Source organism: Nicotiana sylvestris, chromosome 11 (genome assembly GCF_000393655.2).
Source record: "Nicotiana sylvestris chromosome 11, ASM39365v2, whole genome shotgun sequence".
NCBI classification, from domain to species: Eukaryota; Viridiplantae; Streptophyta; class Magnoliopsida; order Solanales; family Solanaceae; genus Nicotiana; species Nicotiana sylvestris.
The window spans coordinates 79,511,844-79,521,219 of record NC_091067.1 but is presented as its reverse complement, the minus strand read 5'-3'; positions in this window follow the sequence as shown (position 1 = coordinate 79,521,219).

The window sequence follows — 9,376 nt, the reverse complement described above, 5'->3', positions numbered from 1 at the left end:
GAGTTTGACATTATTTACGTAACTCAAAAATCGGTCAAGGGACAGGCACTGGCAGACCACCTTGCCGAAAACCCCGTGGATGGAGGATACGAACCCCTGAAAATGTATTTTCCTGATGAAGAGGTATCATTCATAGGAGAAGACATTGCAGAATCCTATGACGGTTGGAGATTGTTCTTTGATGGGGCAGCAAACATCAAAGGAGTTGGCATAGGAGTAGTCCTAGTATCAGAAATCGGTCAGCATTATCCGGTGTCTGCCAAACTCAGGATGGCCATTGACATGAACATTCAAGAACTGCTAGTGATCGGAGATTCAGACTTACTTATACATCAGGTACGAGAAGAATGGGAAACCAAGAACTCCAAGATACTCCCGTATTTGCATCACGTACATGAATTAAGAAAGAGGTTCACGAAGACGGAATTTCAGCAAGTTCCTAGAGTCTAGAATGAGTTCGCCGATGCATTGGCTACCCTATCATCTATGATACAACATCCAGAGAAGAATTTCATTGATCCTATTCCATTGAAAATCAATAATCAACCAACTTACTGTGCCCATGTCGAAGAGGAAGCAGACGGAAAGCCTAAAATCGATAATCAGCCAGCTTACTGTACCCGGAGCTTGCAAATCCTACTTAGAAACGCACACTTCAGAGATTAACCAACAACTTCTTTCACACTGGAGGAATCCTGTATATGAGGACTCCTAATTTGGGACTATTTAGATGTGTCGACTCAAAGGAAGCATCCAAGCTACTAGAGGAAATTTATGCTGGGACCTGCGTTCCACATATGAACGATTTTGTATTAGCAAAGAAGATACTCCCGGCTGGTTACTTTTGGATGACTATGGAAATAGACTGCATCCAGTATGTCCAGAAATGCCACCACTATCAGATACATGCAGACATGATAAAGGTACCTCCGAGCGAGCTCAACACAACAAGCTCACCATGGCTATTCGCCGCTTGGGGAATGGACGTTATTGGACCAATCGAGCCTGCTGCTTCCAACAGACACAGGTTTATCCTAGTAGCCATCAGCTATTTCACCAAATGGGTCAAAGAATCATCTTACAAAGCAGTGACTAAGAAAGTCATGGCAGACTTTGTCTGCGATTGCATTGTTTGTCGATTCGGGATTCTAGAGTCAATCATTACTGATAATGGCTCCAACCTTAACAGTGACTTGATGAAATCTATGTGTGAAACTTCCAATATCAGACACAAGAATTCTACAGCCTACATGCCTCAAATGAATGGAGCTGTAGAAGCCGCCAACAAGAACATCAAGAAGATATTGAGGAAAATGACAGAGAAGCATAAATAGTGGCACGAGAAGTTATCATTTGCTTTACTGGGGTATCGCACCACAGTCCACACATCAGCCGAGGCAACCACCTATATGCTGGTTTACGGTACAAAAACTGTCATTCTCACTGAGGTAGAAATTCCTTCCCTAAGGATCATACAAGGAGTTAAGCTTGATAACGCACAGTGGATAAAAAGTCGTTATAAGCAACTAGCCCTCATAGACGGAAAGAGGATGAATGCAGTCTGCCATGGTCAACTCTACTAGAACAAAATGTCCAGAGCCTTCAACAAAAGAGTCAAGCCAAGATAGTTCACACCGGGGCAGCTGGTGTTAAAGAAAATTTTTCCGCATCAAGATGAAGCCAAAAGGAAGTTCTCTCCCAACTGGTAGGGTCCATACATGGTTCACCAGGTTTTAACAGGAGGAGCCCTCATACTTGCAGAAATGGACGGAGAAGTCTGGCCAAAGCCAATTAATTCAGATGCAGTCAAACGTTACTATGTGTAAACTTTATGCTTTCCTTATATGATGTAATTGAACTACACCTGACCTGATTCCCATTTAAGAGGGGATACATAGGAAGCCCTATGGGTTCGGTCACAACTTAATAAAAATTTAACTTCTCCCGGCAATTGGAAATTGGGGCAGAATTTTGAGGAGTACCCTCAAAATTCCTAAGTAATTTCAGCCGATCGCTGCGAGCAACAGTCAGAAACGTCAACCCATCAAACTAGGACAGAATTTTGAGGAAGACCGTTAAAATTCCGTAGCAAGAGAGGTTGCAATGTCCTGAACCATGTCACAATCATCGGTTCATCTAAAAGCTATTTTTAACTATACATTTATGTCATACTTTTACAAAATCGTGCATGAAACTCCTTTGTTTAGCAATGCTACCCCAATGATACAAACGGTATCACCAAATCAAAGCCTAACAAGTCAAGAAAAGCCAGCGGGGATACGAACTAACCTTCCCCTTACGAAACTCACGATTTTTCTTTGGATGCATGAACTAGGATTGCGAAATCATTAAACATACTATACGCCCATGAGACAAACATTGTTCGAAATGCGACTCTCAGAACCGTTGCACTTGAAAAAATTTGCTATCAGCATACACCAAATGATATCCCATATGTCACAATGCTCCCAGTAATCACAACACTGCAATCTGCTTTCAGCTAAGAAAACTCTACTGCCATTGGTTATTTTATTTCTTGCATAAGGATACCCTTCTGCCTTCCGAGACTAAACGCTGTCTCCATCTACATTTGCATCTTTGCATAAGGCTACCATTCTGCCTTCCGAAACTTAAATGCTGTCTCCACCTGCATGCGCATCTTTTCATAAGGCTACCATTCTGCCTTCCGAGACTAAACACTGTCTCCACCTGCATTCGGATCTTTGCATAAGGCTACCATTATGCCTTCCGAGACTAAACGCTGTCTCCATCTGCATTTGCATTGCATAAGGCTACTATTCTGCCTTCCAATTTGCATAAGGCTACCATTCTGCCTTCCGAGACTAAATGCTGTCTCCATATGCATTTGCATTACATAAGGCTACTATTCTGCCTTCCGATTTGCATAAGACTACCATTCTGCCTTTCGAGTTTATGCTATACCTCCATCTGCATCTGCATTGCATAAGGCTACTATTCTGCCTTCCAATCTACATAAGGCTACTATTATGCCTTCCAATATGCATAAGGCTACCATTCTGCCTTATGAGACTTAACACTGTCTCCATCTGCATTTGCATTGCATAAGGCTACTATTCTGCCTTCCAATATGCATAAGGCTACCATTTTGCCTTCCGAGACTAAACGCTATCTCCATCTGCATATGCATTGCATAAGGCTACCATTCTGCCTTCCAATCTGCATAAGGCTACCATTTTGCCTTCCGAGACTAAACGCTGTCTCCATCGGCATTTGCATTGCATAAGGCTACTATTATGCCTTCCGAGGTTAAGCTCTACCTCCGTCTGCATTTGCATCTTTGCATAAGGCTATCATTTTACCTTCTGAGGCTAATCTCTGCCTCCAATTTCCAAAATTATTGTTTTGATAATTCATCTATTGGATTTTTATATTTATTCTAAAATATGGCTAAGGTAATTTTTATAATTTTATTTAGTATTTTTAAAGCTAAATTGCACATAATTGCAATATTAACCCTTTTAAGGTTTAATTAGGTTTTACATTTAAAAATTGGATCTTGTACTTTTAAATTGTTAATTATATATTATAGATCATTTTAATACTTTATTTTATTTTTTAGAAATAATTTATTATTTTTATAAATTAAAAGGGAAAACTGGCTATTTAAATAACAACCCCTTTTGTATTTCAATTATAACCCAAATCGGACCCCAATTCCCCAGCCCAATTTTGATTTAAACCCGACCCTAACCCAATTTTAACCTAAGCCCAAACCGGATCCCCACCAACCCCACTCAATCTGGACCGTTGATTATTCAGATCAACGGTCCCTATTCCACCTGCCTAAATTAAACCTAAACGACCCCCTAACCTAATTCATTTCCACCAACCCGCCACCCTTGAATGCCCTTCCTCTCCAACTCGCTCTGCAACCTCACCCAAACCCTAGCCTCCGCCACCCAAACTAACCCTAATCCCCTCCGATTCTCACTCAATCCATGGACTCCCATGGCTGTTTTAGACGCATACTGGTCTCCTATGTCTACTGGTTGCCTGCTTTCGTGATTTCATGGAAATATCTCGAAGAGATCTGGTCCAGACCTTGCTCAACTTCTATCCATTGTCCTTTTTCCCGCCATCCATGGTCGTTCGAGTCAAATCCATGGCTTTTCCAGCTAGATCGGTAACTTTTTGAAGTCTTCAGTTTTTCTGGGTTCTCTGAAACCCTAGCTTTAAGAGTTTTCCGATTTTCTTTAAGATCTGTCTTAGATTTGTGTATGTTATGAACCTCTTGGTGTTTTCCCAAAAGTTTTTCAATTTCTTTCAAAGTGACTCTTCGTCTTCAACGATTAGGGTTTTCTTAACCTCTTTTTAAAAGACTTCTTCTCCGATTTTCAATGTTATCTTATGATTTTACTATGTTTAAATGGTTAGTTTTTGTCTTCTTCTACCTGGTTCATCGTGTTGAAAACCCTAGGTATTTTTGGTTTTATTTGGGGTTATGAAACTGTCTTTGTTTATTTTGTATGTATACTTGCTTCGATGGTTAGATCCCTTTTCTTTGTTTATCTTGAATGATTCTGAGTTCTCACCGCTTTTTAACTCAAAACCCTAATTTCTTAGAAGTTTTTCTTCACTTATTACTATGAGTTTAAAGGCTTTCGTTTCTTGTTTTTGACCATCTTTACCAGTTAGTTTGGTTTTCCACTCTGGTTCTACGTGTTAGCCATGATTACTTGACTTTGTTGACTACCATGATTCGAGTAGTCCTTAACCTACTCATGTCACATTTGTATGTTTGTGTTCATCTAGTTTGCTTTTTTTTTTGTCAATATGCTTGACCCTGTATATCTGATACGCCTGTTCATTCTTTTCTATTTATATGTCAAAGTGCAGAATCATGACTCCTTCTTGATTGATCTTGACTTCCTTAAGTTATGGTTTGATTGCAAGGTTTTCTTATAAACCCATAATTTTACTCAGTTGTTTAAGTTAATTGATTCCCTTCCTTTATTTGTTGTGATGTTTCACCCCTGCTGAATCCTTTCCCCAAAGTAAGTATATTCTGTACCTAGACTCAATTATATACTCTATACCTTTACTACCCCCTTATATGGTAAAAATAAATCTTTCTCAAATGGATTTGTCTTTCCATAATTATCCCTATAGTATCCGTTTGAGTTGTAACTCCTTGATTAAGGGGAAGTACTTGTATTAATTGATTTTGATGATGATTATTTCCATATTTGTGTTAAACCTTGTTACCTTATTTTCTACTCGTTTTCAAAGCTATAAATACCCTACTCTCTCTTCTCTAAGCACACAAATAATTGAGTTCAGAACACACACTTTAACACTCAAACACTCTCTTTCTCTACTACTACTTGTGCTATTGCTTTGTCTAGCCGGTTGAAAGCCAAAGGTAGATTGTGGAGCTCTGATTGCTTTACCTTTTTCTGCACTTTGCTTCTTCAACCGGTATGTTCTTAGATTAAATACTGAAACTCAACTCTATGTGTTCCCTTGTTTGTCAACCCTTGTTTCTTTCTGCAGTAACTTAATGGCTCATGCTGTTAAATGGTACTTCTTTTTTACTACTTTACTCAGCATGCTTAAAATTCTGCCCTCATCTATTCAAATGTAATCAACATGTTTACTTGTACCTGTTTATGTCCTTCAACTAGCATGTCTTCTAATGCACATGATTCGTGATGTGTTTCTAATTTGGGTCCTCTATGTCCCCAACCCCTACTTCCCTGTTTGTAACTGCTGAAGCTATACTACCCTCTGAACTTATTCTGTACTTGTTGATTGTTGCTCCTATCCCCTGTCCCTTTCAAAAACTGTTTTCCCTAAGCAACTCTTCTGTTGCTGTTGCAAATTTATTTCAAACCAATCAGTTTCAAAATTGTTTTCCAACTCAAGTCTCTTAAATCTATGTCAAGCACTCTCACACACACTCTTAGATCATTCGGTTTTGCCTCTCTTGTGTGAGCCTTGCTTTGGGACCCTTGAGCTCCCTCTGAACCTGGACACATAAGAGTTGTCCCTTCCATACTACACTTACTCTTGGTTATGCAATTTGGGTGTGAGCACTACCCGGGACCCCTTGAGGTCCTTAGGGAACTCTGATAAACCCAGATATGAGAAAGGTTTTGGAACAATAGTGGCATTTAAGGTGGTTTATTACGTAACTCAGAGAGGAAGTCAGAATCAGGCTTCCTATAGTTGTAGCTTCTTACTTTTCATTTCTTATGTAATTCTATCATGGTCTGTAATAATTTGTGAACAAGTATTGGGGTGGCTAGTGAAAAAGGGATGGGGAAATATGTATGCTATAGTTGTTAAAGGGTAGAAAGCATGTTATTAGGTTTATATTCTTAATTGTGCAATAGAAACCATGTTTAGGATTCATACATGCATTAGAAAACCATGTTCTTAGGACCTATGTTTCTTGCTTCAGCACTTCATTCAATAATCCATGCTTTTTGTCTATCACTTAGAAATCCTGCTCCTACGACAATAACAATACTGGTATAAAAAGCTGTTATTTCAAAAATTCTACAACTCTTGTGTACACTTAGAAATCATGCCTTAGAGATTCTGTTTTCAAAAACCTTGCAATTTTCATGTGCATGTTAGATACCATGTTATAGGATCCTGTTTGCATTTTGTTCAAAAAACGCTTAGTTAACTACTGATTCATAAAAACGGTAGTAAAGCAATAATTTTCACATTGTGATGTTTTCTTAATAAATTAGGCAACAATCTCTGCAACTAGAACAACATGTTTTAGGTAATAAAAATAATCTCCAAACTATCTTAATGACTTGGAACAGCTGCTGCATATTGCTCTATGCCTAGGCATGCCTTAGGTAACTGCTTAAATAAAAACTGAAACTGCCTTTGTCTAATTATCAACTGTTAAAATCTGTAGGCAAACCTGATTCAGACTTCTTTTTTGAGTCATGTAATAAATCTGGTTCTGATGTTATCACTTAAACACCCTGCTTTAGGATTCTAAATTCAGACCTTAACTGTGTATGGGGCATGTTGTCTATGTGTATTACTTGTGGAGGTATAACTGAGCCTTCTGCTTGTTTCTGTGTTTCCCTTTTAAATGCAGTCCTACCTATTTTGTATGTCACCTTAGTATTTTGCCTTCAAACCTAAGGGTCTGCTTAGAACCCTCCTAATAGGATAGAAGTCCTAAATTCCTCCGGGACTGATAGGAAGAGACGGGCAACAACATGCAATAGTGGTCGAGACCAATCCTCGCTTCAATTACCTTCTCGGGGTGGGAAGGGTAGATATAGATATGATGACCAGTGCACTAATACCACGTGTATCTTGATCTAGATACAAGGATGGGGCAGTAGGGAAAGATAAAATGTGGATCCTAATAGAAATTACTAGTTTTAGAATCTAGTTGGACAAAAAAAGTGCTAGACCAAGTTCGTTCATTCTCATTCGTAGTAGGGGGCTACGCTGACAGAGTGCTATACATTGTCTAGCCTTCGTCAACTTTCAACAGTCTTTTGCTTACACCGCTAAAGAATCCTTCAAACCAATCAAGAGTGAGGCGGACTAGCGATCGACTGGCAACCAATAAAGATCCCCTCTTTTGAGGAGTGTCATACCAGGTATTGCATCGATGTGATCCATATTACAAACAAAACTAGGACACCCCTTTACATTCACAAGCATGCTTCAGATTGTAATTCTTTTCAGAATTTCACCTTTCGCTAGCTGTTTTCAAACACTTGTGTATTTAAACTCAAATCCCCTACTATTTGAGCCCTACTTGTCTACTTGCTAATTGCACAAATTCACAAAACCTTTTGGCCGGGAACCACACTAGTGGATCCTAAGGGGTGCCTAACACCTTCCCCTTAGGATAATTTCAAGCCCTTACCATATCTCTAGTTACCAAATGAACCTTATGGGTGCCCTAATGCACCTTAAAATCATTAGGTGGCGACTCTTCAAAAATGCGAACCCCTTTCTCAAAAGGAAAGAGTTGTCCCATACCCAAAAATGTCATAAACCCAATTTCCACGGAAGGGGAAAAAAGGGGGCACGACAGACTCTTCAAATATCCAATTCCCAAAAGGAAATGAGTCATTACCCCTATTAATGTCGAAACCCAGACTTTCTCTGCGGAGGAAAAAGGGGGTGCGACAGCATGGCGACTCTACTGGGGATACCTTTAGGCTCTTACCATAACGAACTTATCTTTTTACAAACTAGTCCAAGCATGCTTTATCCCATACCCTTCTCCCTTATTTGAATTTAACGGTCCATTTTTTTAGCGTTTATGTTTCTTTATCCCTGAAAATGACTTGTCTTTTTGTTTTCTTTTTCCTTGTAACTGTCTTTCAATTATTTAAATGCTGTATTTATTTTTCCTACGTGTGAATACTTGACTACATGTTATTAGTTGCTGCATAAATCATGCTCCGCATCATATTCCACTCGTTCGTATCAAATCCTATAGCAACGCTTTAATGAGTGGTTGCGCTCTTCCTATTTACTACCCTTAAATTCGGAAAGGCTTATTTGCGGTAAAGCGTCGATCAGCAGTGCAATCGATGATTCCGTGCCTTTCCCCTCACGTTGTCCACTTGAGGGTACCTGTCTAAAATACCATAGAAACCTTACTCTGGTTAAATTATGCATGTATCATGGTCAAAACCTAGTTAGATGAGTTATGTTGTCCACATAATGATCCTTTAAGATAAACCTTATCCAAAGTCCATCGGGTTTTCCATAATCCCAACAGATACAACCACGTTCTGTGCATTAATTTGGAGAACTAAATGCCGATATGTTGATCATAAATATATAAATAGTCGAGTCCGGTGGGGGTGGGGTCTAACACTTTTGTTTTGCAGAAAATGTGGCACGGGGTCCCCAGATTCGGTATGGTTAGAAACATCCCACCATTGCTGCTAGATTGGTGGAAGGACCATTCCTCAAGTGACAAGAAACATGTGAGAAAGTATCTGGGTAAACTGCCTTCCTTGCTAGATATTGGGCCAAACAACAAACTAATCGAAGCTGCCACTTTATTCTGGGACAGTGAAAGTGTTGTGTTTTGTTTCAGAAACATAGAAATGACACCACTTCTAGAGGAAATTGGAGGGCTTGCGGGATTTACTTGGGATAGTCCCGAGCTATTGGTACCATAAAATCGTACGGGCAGGGGATTTTTGAAGATGATGTGGCTGAAGAAGAATGTCGACCTAGTGTGCTTAAAAGAATCTTACATACCTTTCGAATACCTGTACGAGAGGTATGGCCGTAGCAAGTCTTTCCGTACTTACCATGATAAGATTTCTCTCACTTCTCTGGGTTGGCCATGGTCTCCAAGACTCTAATGGAATTGATTATT